Source organism: Fukomys damarensis, unplaced genomic scaffold (genome assembly GCF_012274545.1).
Source record: "Fukomys damarensis isolate Sample0158 unplaced genomic scaffold, DMR_v1.0_HiC HiC_scaffold_2, whole genome shotgun sequence".
NCBI classification, from domain to species: Eukaryota; Metazoa; Chordata; class Mammalia; order Rodentia; family Bathyergidae; genus Fukomys; species Fukomys damarensis.
In genome coordinates this window covers 8651946-8666312 of record NW_022900914.1, presented here as the reverse complement: position 1 = coordinate 8666312, position 14367 = coordinate 8651946, and the positions used below count along the sequence as shown (strand labels likewise).

Genomic DNA, 14367 nt, shown 5'->3' with positions numbered 1-14367 from the left:
CCCTTGCGCCGCCGACAGTGACACCTAGCCGACGGCTCGTCTTTTAGGTCCCCGCCGGGACTGTCTCTGGTCCACCCCTCCGCTCAGTCCAGGTTCCCCCCGTGATCCTGCTGGACGAAAGGAAGGCCTCTCTCTCCTAGAAGGCGCCATGACAGTTCTAATGCCACGAAAAGACAAAAGGAGAGAAAGACCTACTCAGTCCAGGGAGAGTCCCTCACCGTCACTATTTAGGGATGAGACATTGCGCAGGACGCCAGTTCTTCAGGAAGATTTTTTTTAAAAAGCATTCAGCACTGAAAATCATTAGTTAACGCTTTGCATGCACTATATGAGAAAACTTTGCAAGAGGCTTTCACAGATGTCTCCTTTGATCTTCCTAAGAATGGACTCATTGGGGCTGGGGATTTAGCTCAGTAGTTCTGCCGCCTGCCTCACAAGCGCAAGGTCCTGAGTTTTATCCCCGGTACCAAAAAAAAAAAAAAAAAAAAAAAAAAAAAAAAAAACAAAAAAGAATGAACTCGTTGAAATTATCCAGTGATCGAGGACAAATGCCAAAACCAAAGAAACAAAAAACACCTTAATACGAGGCATTACGCTGTTTATCGAAATGAGCTTACTGAGCTAAATCTAGAATCTGAAATATTCGTCAAAGCCTGCCCTGGAGAAGGTGGAATGAATTTTCTGGGAGGAAGTAGAAAGGTTGATAGATTATTACTTGCGGGGCCTGAAGGTGGGAGCTGATTCTGCGGTTAGGGAGAGAGAAAGGTAAATCAGTCATCCGAATTTGGGAATGTCCTAACCACCAAATTTCACTGCCCTTACCTTAAAGAGCATTTCTAACCCTATTTCACTGGGAGAAAGAAGAATTGGAAGAAATTCATTTTCTCATCACCTCAAAATATTTGTTTTAAAAACGAAATTTTCACCCCTCCTTTGATTATTTTACCTTTGAAAGAACTCGAACACCTGTTTTAGAAATCTGATGGAAGTTGTAGACTTTATTTGGGATTAAAAAATTCATTTACCTACCAAATGTAGCGGTTTTAGAGTTGAGGTTCAAAATCTTTGTTGTGATCTCAAAGGGAAGGATGTTATTCCTTCTCCCATATTAGCCTTTCCATGGGCTTCAAAACACCTGGCACCTGAACCACAGTAAACATTAAATATCAGTCATGTTATCGTCATAGGTTCCATACTTTCCTGCCTGGGGTCTTAGCATTTACCAACATTCCCTCCACTCCTTCCCTCCTTCGGTCTCTCTGTCTGTCTCTTTTTGAGAATGGGGGGCGATGGATGTCTGTGTTCCCTAGGCTGGTTTCAAACTTGCCATTCTCCTGCTTCAGCCTCCCAAGTAGCTGGGATTCCCTTTATTTAAATATGCATAGAGGAGGAGCCTTTGGCACCCTCAAGCTCTCATCTTATTTTTAACCTTTCATTCATATTTAAAATGATCAAATACTGCCAGCATTTTGGCCGACTCATTTATTTATTTACTTTTCACACTTACAAAAGTCATAAATATATGTCTCAATAAAAAGTCAAAATATTTCCCCCAAAACTTACTAAACTATTTATACAGTAAATTATACAAGCTAGGCACAATTTTAATTCCCTTATGACATCAATTCAATCCTTACAACAATAAAAATTAATTATAAAAAGTGAAATTTCAGCCAAGGCAGGATGATCATCATAAGTTCAAGGCCAGCCTGAACTACATAGCAACATTTTGTCTCCAAAAATACCAAAATAAACTCAAAATAATAATAACTCCACACAAACTAGGCATAGTGGCACATACCTATAATCCCAGCTACTCAGGAGGCTGAGGCAGGAGGGTCATCATAAATTCAAGTTCAGCCTGGGCAACTTAGCTAGACCTAATCTTGAAATAAAAATAAAAAGGGCTAGCAATATAGCCCCTGGATTTGATCTCTAGTACCACAAAAATATCAAGCACAGTCCCCATCTCATGATAGTTCTGTTTATCGCTTTTGGCTTTGTTTGTTTGGTACCAGGGATGAAACTCAGGACCTTGCACTTGTGAGGCAGGTGCTAAATCCCCAGCCCTAGCTATTGACTTTATGATGATGCCCAGCAGTGACACACATTCAGTTGAAACTGTTATGTTCACTTTTGCCTTTCAGTCTTTTCCCAGACTAGTGATAACTGCAGGATGGACTCTCCCACACTGGGCAGTGCTCCCAGGGAGCCACAGGGTCCTGAGGGCAGCCAGCTTTACCCCACAGTGCACCGTCTGCTGAGCTGTGAGGGCAGGTGTAGTAAGTGGGCTTCTAGTCTCAGTTTATGACTGGCCTATCAGGGTGTAACTTCATCATACATGGAGGAGTATCTACATGTGGGCTGAGTGAAAAGAACCATATTTTCTTCACAGAGGTGGAAGCAGACATGACCTGGGAAGGTGTGTCAAGCTGAATAATGGCTGCCCGAAGACATCCAACTTCTATAACTGTACTGTATGCTTAAAAAGTACCAATAAACTCAATAAGATTTAAAAAAAAGACACCCGCATTCTAATCAGTAGAGTTTGTAAATGTTATCTCATATGGCAAAAGGGATTTGCACGTATCTAAGGACTTTGAAATGGGAAGATGGTCCTGATCTCAGAGCTGGCTCTAAATGTAGTCATTAATGTCCTTGTAAGAAGATTTGACCATACAAGGGAAGGAAATGTGACCACTGAGGCAAGAGGCTGCAGTGACACCAAGGAATGCAGGTAGCCTCTGGAAACTAGAAAGGCAAAGACAGATTCTCTCCTATACTCCAGAAGGAAGCACTGTTGGTAATACCTTTTTTTTTTTTTTTTTTTTTTTTTTTAGACAGGGTCCCACTATGTAGTCTAGGCTGGTCTCAAACTTGCAACAGTCCTCCTACCTGAGCCTGCCAAGTGCTGGGATTACAGACATGAGCCACCATGCGTGGCTAATATCTTTTAGGCCAGTGAAACTAACTGCAACTATTTGGCCTCCAGACTATAAAAGAATAAATCTATGTTTTATTTTGGTTTTTTGAGACAGGGTCTCACTATGTAGTTGAGACTGACATGGAACTCACTATGTAGCCCAGGCTGGTCTGAAACTCACAGTGATCCTCCTGCCTCAGCCTCCCTGGTGCTGGGATTACAGGCGTGCGCCACCATGCCCAGATAAATCTATGATGTTTTAAACCAGCATGTTTTTGGTGATTATCACAACATACATAGGCAACTAGTACATAAGTTTTTCCAGAGAAGATGGTTTTTCTTGGTTTTAAAGGATAAATAGGAACTCAATGAACAGTTAAGGAAGAAGAGTCTAAGACTGAATGCTCCTTTTCTCTCATTTTCCAGTATTGCAGTATAGGCTAAATGGTCTAGTATCGGACCATAATATGTACGGTTGTCATCCTCAGCTTCAGGAAGATGTCTCACTCTTCAGAAGCAAGAGTTGAAGATTCCAGGATGGGCATGGTGGCTCATTCCTGTAATCCCAGCACTCGGGAGGCTGAGGCAGGAGGATCGCTGTGAGTTCGAGACCAGCCTGGGCTACAGAGTGAGTTCCAGGTCAGTCTCAACTGCATAGTGAGACTCTGTCTCCAAAAAAAAAAGAGAGATGAAGATTCCAGCCTGGACAATAATGTCCTTCCCCTTGCCTCACTCTGGCTTTGCAGTTTGAAATTTAATCTTTGTTTTTACAAAGTTTGCTACAGCTGAGAGAAAAGAGAAGAGATTTTCCAGGAGGACATTCTTAAGAAAGTAAATGAGAAAACTAGAGAAAATGTCTGATCTCTGATGCATATTTATATTTTATTTTTAAAATTTAATTAAGTAAGCTATGTTAGGGTAGAATCAAGGGCCTTTGAAATGAGCGGATAATCTGAGGAGACCCCAGCGTCTCTGGAACCTTGGCAGTGGCCACTGATGACAGTCACACCATTGCGCCTACATCTGTGGGCCCGGGGACACTGTCAGCCTACTTTCTACTTTCATTGTGGACAAGGATCTGCGGAACTGGGGTGCTTGGTCCTGCAGAACCACAAGCGCATCTGTGGAGCTTCCTATCACTATCACCCCTCTGGAATAACAGGATGAGGTGGGGATAAAGCCCACTAGGAGGCCATTCTCTATGGTCTACCTGGCACAGGTAAAACACTGTTAGTCAAAGCAGCAGCAAACCAGAGCTCAGCCACTTTCTTGAGAGTGTTTGGCCACTTGTTCAGAAGTACCTGAGCGATGGCCCCAAAGTCATATGGGAGTTGTCTCGAGTTGCGGAAGTGCACCATCTATCATTTTTTATTGATGAAATCAATGCCATTGGGATGAAAAGATATGATTCAAACTCTGGAGGTGAGAGAGAAACTTTTGAAGAGAAACTTTGGAACCAGTTTGACAGGTTTGATTCATGGGGAGACGTGAACTGAACAGAAACTTGGGATCCAGCACTGACCAGACAAAGGCACATCCACAGGAAGATCCAGATCCCCTGTCCAATGGCAAGACAAAGAAGCACAAATCTCAGGTTCACACCAGCAGGGTGACACTGGCCCATGCTGTAACCCTGGACAACTTGATCAGGCCAAAGGATGAGCCCTTTGGTGCTGATATCAAGGGATCTGTGCCGAAGCTGAAATGAACCCTGTGATTCCCCAGCTTATGTCTGGAAAGAACATCCATGTCACTGTGTTAAGAGAGGGAACCTAAACAGAGCCTGACACTATTACTTATTGGGAAGGTAAAAGTCTGGGACCTGGACTTGTTGATGCATTCCTGTAATCCCAGCACTTGCGAGGCTGAGGCAAGAACTGCACAGCCTGAACTATACAACAAGACCTTGTCTCAAAAAAAAAGGGTGTGTGTGAGGGTAGAGTTCAGGAAAGTCAAGACAGCTACCTTTTCAGTTTTTTTTTTGTTTGTTTGTTTTTTTGAGACAGGGTCTTGCTATGTCATCTAGGCTGGCCCTGAACTCACTATTTAGCCCAGCTGCCCTAGAACTCACAGTGATCCTCCTGCTTCAGCCTCCTGAGTGCTAGGATTACAGGCATGCGCCACCACGTCCAGTTTATGGCAGCTACCTTTAAGGGGAAGTGTACCAAAGAGATGGAACTATGGAGAGATGCAGAAGGTGTTACTCCAATGTGAGGCTGTAATCGCTCATGCAAGGAATCAATAGAGGCCCCCACCAGATCTGCTTCCTCAACCCTGGGCTTCCCAACCTCCAGAACTATAAGAAGTAAGTATTTCTTGTTTAATAAACACAAGCTGGGGATAAAAACATTTGAAAGGAGTAGGTGCAGCAATCTTCCAGAATGCATAAAAACTTTGGAATAATTTTGTCTTCCTACAAGTCAGAATGGAGAGGCCTCTTCATGTACAGGGTCCTTGGAAGGATATGGATACACAGAAGAGACAGATTTGTCCTAAATCTGTTCTGGATCTACCTCAGTCTGTTCTGGATCTACCTCAACAACACTTAAAAACTAAGCCTCAAAAGGACCAAACTGTTTCCAAGAAACATCGCCACATTTCAGGGGAAAAAAATGCCCACAATATTTAAATGAATATTTTTAAAAATCTAGCACAACAATAAAGTTTACGGTGTCTGTCATTCAACAAGACATTACCAGGGCTGGGGATTTGGCTCAGTGGTTCTGCTGTCTGCCTCGCAAGTGCACGGTCCCGGGTTCGATCCTTTGTAACACACACACACACACACACACACACACACACACACACACACACACACCAAAGACATTACTGGACTTGCCAAGAACTGGAAAATATGATGCCCAACAAGGAAAAAAAAAACAGTTAATACGACTGACCCAGAAATTACACATATAAGAGAATTCATGAGTAAGAATGTCTAAATGGTTGTTACATATTTTTATAGTCAATAAGATAGAGAAAAGCATGATCATGATAAGGGGAGAAAGGGAAGAAATAAAAAAATACAAAGTAAACTATTAGAGATGAAAAATACAACATCAAAAATGAAAGTGCTGGGGCCTGCGATTTAGCTCAGTGGTTCCACTGCCTGCTGCCTCACAAGCACAAGGTCCTGAGTTCAATCCCTGATACAAAAAAGAAAGAAAGAAAAGAAAGGGCTGAAGGTACAGTTAGTAGTAGAGCATGACTTTAGCATGTGTGAGGCCCTGAGTTTGATCCACAGGATCAGAAAACAAAATATTTTAAATTTGAAGGGTTGAAGTCAGAGATAGTGGTACCTCCCTGTAATCACAGTACTCAGGAGGCTGAGGCAAGAGGAGCGTTGTGAGTTTAAGATCAGCCGGAACTACATAGCAAGACCCTGTCTCAAAAAACAAAACAAAATATAAAAGGTCAAAATTGTAAGTTTCATGTTAGGTTTATTTTTATAAAAACAAGGGTCTCCCAGGACTGGAGATTTAGCTCAGTGGTTCCACCGTCTGCCTCACAAGTGCAAGGACCTGAGTTCGATCCCTGGTACCAGAGGGGGGAAAAAAAAGTTCTCCCTATGTAGTTCAGGGGGGCCTGGAACTCAGTGTGTAGCCCAGGCTGGGCTCCTAGGATTCTGGCATGCACCACCATGCCCAGCAGAAAATGTTTTTTTAAGTAAGTTTTTGAAATAAGGTGAAGCTATAACTTTAGATACACAGCAACCTTGCTGAAATATTTTTAAGATGAGAATAGAAATATTAAATAACTCTAGATTTTATAATAGTTATAGTATAATGTTAAAACTGCAAGGAAAATCACTAAAACAGAGACACAGTCTAAAGCCTCTAACCAGCAGAAGAAAAGAAGCAGGAATATAGGAAACTATCAATCCAATATGAGGGAGGAAATGAGAGGAGGGAAAAAGGATGCAAAGGGTAAGAATGGCAAGGAGAAAATACAAATAAGAAGTCAGCAATAAACCCAAACATATTGTAATCAGAATAATAGTAACCTGGTAGTGGTGGCGCATGCCAGTAATCCAGCACTGTGGGAGACTGAGGCAGGAAGATCACAAGTTTGAGCCCAGCCTGAGCAACTTAGCGACTTAGAAAGCCCATGTCTCTAAAAATATAAAAGCCTGGGGATGTAGCTCAGTGAGAAGGCCCTGGGTTCAATGCCCATACTGCAAAGAAAAAAAATTAAGACATTAATCTCACTTATTAAAAAACAAACTTTCAAGTTGGATTTCCTTAGTCTACTGCATGCTGTATAAGACAGCCCAAATAGTGACTCTGTAAGGATAAAGATACAGGGAGTGTATAACCATCAGACATCACTGACAGCCAGGAGACAAACATCCCCAGCACTGGACAGACAGGAAGCCATCTTGGCAAGTAGGATGGCAGGCTTCCATCTGGGAGCTTTCTCGTTACTATGGTCATTAACTCCCTAGGGAAACGTAGAGCCAAGCTACTGGCTGAGGTCACAGATTACTTTGATTGTGAGAGTCAGTTTTTAAACCTTTTGCCTAGTGATGGAAAGAAGCAGGGGGACTTTTTTAAGTGACACACCACAGTTATCTTTGGCCAAACAGTCAGACTCAAACTTTGTCCTTGGTTGTCAGTGGCATACATGGCAAAGGAGTTTTCTTACTCAGGGATTTTGGGGACTCCCTAAGGAAAGTTAGGTATCTTCCTACCACAGCTCTCTGTGGAAATTACTCTCATTTTTGCTACCTGGGAACAGGAGTGCTCCCGGGTTTTGCTACCACTTCTTCCAGGTTTTCCAAATGGCCTCACCCCAGTGGACACAGGTCTTCTCCTATTTTTAACTTACAGTCTTTTTGTTGTTAGTGATGGTGGAGTTGATTGTATATGCTAAGCATGTGCCTTACCACTCAGCCCTCACTTCTCCCTTCATTCTCCAAAGCTCACCTTAGTTCATCTTGTTCACTTTATCATGAAACACCACTGGCATGAAAAGCAAAGAGAAGCTCCCAGCTGCCACCGGAAGAGGTTATCTTCTGACCGCTGAGTAAGATGAGCTGTATCCCTCCCCACCAGAGGGCTCCACCTCTGTGGGTGCCACACCTTGGAACCCCAGTGCCAGGAACAGACAAGGGTCTGAAAGATCCTTTCTTCTTCAGTCCAAGACTGCTTATTTCTATCCTAGAATGTCTGATGGAGGAATGATCCTTTTCCTTTTTTTAAAAAAATTTTTTTTTCTTGGTACAAGGGATCAGACTTAGAACCTTGTGTGCTTGCCAGGCAGGCACGGCACCACTGAGCTAAATAAATCCCTGGCCCTGGGACGATCCTTTTCCTTAGGGGAAACACTCACCTCCGCTTTGGCCAGGCCAGTGCAATCACAGGAGCCACGAACTCTTTCCAGGTTGGGTAATTAGGCTCACCTAATGCCACCTATGGCTCACCTAATGCCTACCTGAGGTTCTGGCCAGTCTGTCTTTCTGTATGAAGTGCGCTGATTATGTTGACATCTTCCTCAGAGTGGTCCCAGTTGTGTGACCTCCTGTGAGAAGATACTAGGATAGGGCTGGGGATTTAGCTCAGTGGTTCTGCCGCCTGCCTCGCAAGCAGAAGGTCCTGAGTTCGACCCCCATGTACCAAAAATAAAATAAAAGCCATGTTTAGGACAGTAACCAAGTTCTCTTAATTCCAAATATGGGGGGAAAAAAGAAAGAAAAGGAATAGGAAATGCTAGGATGAAAATATACATATATCACCGAAGAACAAATAATTTTAAGAAATATTGTAGGACATAGTCTTACTTGGAAGGAAAAAAAATTTCTCCCTATGAGGGAACAATCCTGCCTTAAATACACAGTATATTACTAATAAACAGATAAATTCCAGCACATTAGCTGGCTGAAGTCTGAATTTTGGTTAATGGTCATATCATGATTTTCTTTTTCTTTCTTTTTTTTTTTTTTTTTTTTTTTTTTTTTCATTTTTTTTTTTTTTTGTACCAAGGAACAAACTCGGGACCTTGTGCTTGCAAGGCAGGCGGAGGCCCCACTAATCTAAATCCCCAGCCCTATCATGATTTTCTTTAGGACAGTGATGGCAGACTTTTTAGAGACAAGTGCACAAACTGCACCCAAACCCACTTATTTATCGTGAAGTGCCAACACTGCAATTAAACCTGAATAGTGAGGGCTGGGGATTTACACTGCTTGCCCAAACAGCGCAAGGACCTGAGTTCAATTCCCAGTACAAAACAAAACAAAACAAGAAAAACCTGAATACTGAGTTCTTAGTTTAGAAAGAACAACTCATACTTTAACATCTTTTGTCTTAAAAGAAAATCAAATAACACTCATATCGTAGGTTCATCACCACTGCTTTAGAATAAAGGTATTTCCCTTGTATATGTGCAAAGGGCCCATTCCAGTGATTTCCATAAGTAAAGGCAGACTGTTTCAAGATTAATTGATGTCTCACCTTCTGGAACGATTAACTTAACGTGGGCATAGTGGTGCACATCTGTAATCCCAGCACATGGGAGGCTGAGGCAGGAGGATTGCAAGTTTAACAGCCTAGACTGCATCTCAAAACAGAACAAAACAAAACAAAAAAGAAATACAAAAAAATGCAACTATAAGATATAACATTTCTCTTACTTAAAAGTTTCATTTTTGGAGCACCAGTTCTGTGTTCTTTAAATGATCGTCGCGTCCAACCACAAGAGAAGACAAAGGTAAGGCTCCAGGAAGTCTTTTATACTGACAGGTGCTATGGAGGAGGTGCTGCCCGCTAGGCTGACAGAGGAAGCACCATGTTTTGGTCAGGTGAGAGGAACATGGCAAGGTGGGAACCCAGCCAGAACTTTCTCCAGTTTCTAAGAGAAAGGCAGGGCAGGTCAAGAGTTTATGGGACTGGCTCTGCATTTTGGGGAGATCCCTAATTGCCAGATAGATTAGAGAAGAGGAACATTGCCTCCTGCGGTGTAAGAGACAGATAGCGGAGCTCTGGCTCTGGGTTGGTTGATCTGTGTATCAAAAGCAGGCTCCTGGCTGAGCCCTCTGCTATCACTAAGGACTATGGAATTGGCTGGTCCTGGGAGGGGCAGTTTCTGCTGAAAAGTTTTTTTGTTTTGTACCAGAGATCAAACTCAGGGCCTTGCACTTGTGAGGCGGGCCGTGGCACCACTGAGCTAAATTCTCAGCCCTGAAAAGAGTTTTTGAAGATGTGGAAGCATCTTAATAAAGTCTTTAGCATTTTTTGTTTACAAAGGGGTAAGGTAAGACTAGCCCAGAACCTCAGAAATGGACTCCCCCCTCTTTCATAGTGATTTCAAAATATGTGCATTATTTCTTAGCTTCAAATCTTGTCCCCATCTCTTTTTTTTTTTTTTTTTTTGGTGGGGGAGGGTCCTGGGATCAAGCTTCATTTTAATAACACCAGGAAGGAACAAAGCATCAAAACTGTTATTTCCTTGATGAAAAAATATTGAAAAACAAAACAAAACAAAAACCCACTGAGGGATGGCTTGTAGCTTAGTGCGCACAAGGCCCTGATTTCAATCCCCATGACTGCAAAATAAAACTTCTGAGCTTCCAAAGGTAAGACTCTATGAATGGTCTAACATCATTAGCTGTGAAAGAAGTATATAAAAGAGGGGTCAAATCCAGAATTGGAACCCCAAGAAAAGCCTGGGAGAAACTAACTCTCACCATGTTTTTACTCTGTCCTCAGTTACCATCTTTTATATGCAGGGTTGTGTTTCTTCATCTCTGGTCTGTTGCGCTCTGAGGGTCTTGTATTTCCAAAGTACCCTCAATCCTATGAGAATTTAAAACTTTTAATTTTTATTTATTTATTTACTTATTGGTATGGGGATTGAACTCATGATCTTGAGCTTTAAAGGTAGGTGTAGTGCCACTGAGCTAAATCCCCAGCCCAATGTTTTAATTTTTATAATTCTCACTCTCCCTTCCTCTTCACACACACACACACACATGCATATCAGCATGTTTTGGATCATGTAGACTAACACTATTTTATTTTTGAGACAGGGTCTTGCTTTGTAGTTCAGGCCCTTGAACTCAGTATGTAGCTCAGGCTAGCCTCAAACTTGCAGTAACCCTCCGGCCTCAGCCTCCCAGATGCTGGGATTACAGGCACCATCACCATGCCTGCCTACTTTATTTCTGAGTTTAAGTTTACATTTAGAAATGAACTGGTGTCATCCTATAAAGTTAGAGTATTTAGCCTTTTCTTTTTTGAGACAGAATCTCACTACATAGTTCAGGCTAGCCTTGATCTCCACAGCTGGCATCGAACTCACAGTGATCCTCCTGACTCAGCCCCCAGAGTCATAGGATTACAGGTATGTGCTACCATGCCCAGCAGAACATTTCACTTTTAAAGCAATATTGCTCAGACTAGAGTCCCTTGAATTTCCAGAGATAACAAATGTATGTCTCAGGGGTTCACCTTTCTTTCTCTTACTTTTACTTTTTTTGGTGTGTGTGGTTCTGAGAATCAAACCTAGGGCCTCAGACATGCTAGGCAAGCCTTCTGTCAGTAAACTAAATCCCCAGCTCTTCTGGATTTCTTATGTTTGAAAAACATTGTCTCTTGGGGGTGGGGATTTAGCTCAGTGGTTCTTCTGCCTGCCTTGTAAGCACAAGGGCCTGAGTTCAATTCCCTGGTACAAAAAAGAAAAAAAAAAGAAAAACACTGTCTCACTGGGTGGGAAGGCACATAACTCCAATCCAGCACTCTGGCAGTCTGACTCAGAAGGATCACAGGTTCCAGACCAGCCTGGGCAATTTAGCAACTGAAAGAGATCCTATCTCAAAATAAAAAAGGGCGGGCCAGGGATGTAGCTCAGCGGTGCAATACTTGCCTAGCAAGTGCAAGGTCCTGAGTTTGAACCTTGGTACCAAAAAATAAATAAATAAAATGGGGTGGGGGTGCAGGGGATGTAGCTCAGTACAAAAGCCCTGGGTTCAGTACCCAGTAACACACAGACACACACCCCCCACACGCACTCAAAACATCTTCCTCTTATGAGAAGACACAGAACGGAAACAGACAAAAAAAAAAAAGTTTTTAAGGCTAGGGATGTAGCTCAGTGGTACCGTGCCTGCCTTGCAAGCACGAGGTCCTGAGTTTGATCCCTGGTATGAAAATAAAACAAAACAGAACAAACAAACAAAAAAGTTTTTGTTTGTTTTGGTACTGGGGGTTGAACTCAGGACTTTGTGCTTGCCAGGCAGGCAGCAGAACCACTGAGCTAAATCCCTGGCAAAAAAGTTTTTAGATGATGTATTTGTCAGTTATCAGCAGTGTTTGACCAATTTGAAATAAATGGTCATAAGAAAAATCTGAAAACAACTTAATGATTTAATAAATTAAAAGCAATACTGGAAAATGTTGTGAATGTGTAGGAACTGTTAAATGCTTAAACTGATTTTTTGGGTTTTCTTTTTGTTTGTTTGTTTGAGACAGGGTCTCACTATGTAGTTGAGACTGACCTGGAACTCATTACATAGCCCAGGCTGGTCTCGAACTCACAGCTATCCTCCTGCCTCAGCCTTGAGTGCTGGGATTACAGGTGTGTGCCACCACGCCTGGCTTGAACTGATTATTTTCTTTAACAATAAGTGGATCCTATATCTTTCTCCTTTGTCTTGGAATGAGTATGCTCTACATTGTAAAGAACCTCCTACTTTTTTCCATTCAGACCAACCCCTCAAGTATGTAAATGTTCAAGAGCTGGTTCTATTACCATGTGTAATTAGCCAGATTTTGCAGTGCTGAGGACTATGAATCTGTGAACATAGTGCTTTGGTTTATTTATTTATTTGCTCTCTATTAGAGCATGAAATCTTCATGTCTTTGAAGAGTATTGTAGGGAGCTGGAGATTCAGCTCAGGGGCGCCGCACATGTCTTACAAGCCCAAGATCCTGAGTTCAATCCCCGATACTTAAAAAAAAGAAGAGTATTGTAGGGATTTGGGATGAAGTGGGGGTGAGCGTAGGGAGAGGAAAATCCCTTGTCCCCCTCTTTCTGGATATGGTCTCACCATGTAGTCCAGGCTGAGCACCAACTCTTAAATCCTCCTGCCTCAGCCTTCTGTTCTGGGACTGCAGGAATGCACCACCACACCCCGTTCAGGTTTCCTCCCTCTTTCCATGAACCTCCTTAGTATCTCTGTTTCTCATTTTTGTGACATCACTACCTTCCAATGCCTTATTTTTTCCTTGCATACTTATTTTCTTTTCCATTATTTTTCTTCCATTTTTTAGCCCATCTCTGTTTTGTGGGCATAGTTTGATATGATTTCCATTTTATATTTCTGCTTATGGATACTGGATAAATGGCAGTCATCTGCAGTCAATGAAGCCAACTGGGTTCCTCTGCTGGCAGGTGCCCAGGGCATTGGCTGCAAACAGCAGCTTCCTCAGGAGCTTACATGACCTGTGGCTTGTATGTGCTACCCTAAGAGACCTTGGAGACACTGCGTGCCGGTGGATGGTCGAATATGTGACCTCTTGCCACCCCCAATCTAGGCTTCAGACAGGCATGGGGGTGCCTTCGGGAAACCCCAGGGCACAGTGTTGAGGGTTCACATTGGACAGGTCATCATGTCCATCTGTACCAAGCTTCAGAACAAGGAACATGTGATCGAGACCCTGTGCAGGGCCAAGGTCAAGTTCCCTAGCATCTCCAAGGAGTGGGGCTTCACAAAGTTCAGTGCACATGAATCTGAAGACAGTGGCCAAGAAGTGCCTCATCACTGATGGCCACAGGCAGGGTGAAATACATCCGGAATCAGGGTGCCCTGGACAAGTGGCCAGCCCTGCACTCCTGAAGGCTTCCACTGGTGCTGTTTCCCTTTTCATAACAATTTCATCAATAAATCTTATCTTGGCCCCCCAAAATGGTAGTCTTTAAAATAAATTTACAGAGAAGTTAGCACTTTACATTCTAGTCTGCATATCTTTTCTTCTGTTTTTGTTTTTTTGAGACAGGGTCTTGCTATGCAGTGCAGTCTGGGCTTCAGCTCACTATGTATCCCAGGCTGGCCTCAAACTCTCCGAGATCCTCCTGCCTCGACCTCCCAAGTACTGGGATTACAGGCATGTGCCATCATGGCTTTTACTCTTCCTATCTTTAATCTGGAAGATTAAATGTTGTACGACTGTGTTAGAGATGAGAAACTACACCTGAGAGGAAATATGTAACCTGTGAAAGACCTCACTAATGCAGTGTAAAACTTGTGGTATTTAGACACATTTTATTCCTAGGGAAAAACAAAACCCCAAAAGTAGCAGCAGCAGCAGTGTTTTCTCAACACTGCCTTGTCAGAGAGCTAGTTCATCCAAGTTCATGACAACCTACAAGCCTCATATCCTCACGGCCTAACTCTAATCATCTTCAATACTTATATATCTACTTGTCACCGTAAGTTAAACCCATTT

At 42.7% G+C, this 14367-nt stretch overlaps 1 non-coding gene across 1 annotated transcript; it reads left to right on the top strand.

The window, feature by feature from the left end:
* The first annotated feature begins 13273 nt into the window (after window positions 1-13273).
* On the top strand, window positions 13274-13406 carry LOC117286692. The gene has a single exon (XR_004517825.1). It is a non-coding gene; the product is annotated as a small nucleolar RNA SNORA70 (small nucleolar RNA).
* Window positions 13407-14367: the final 961 nt, after the last annotated feature.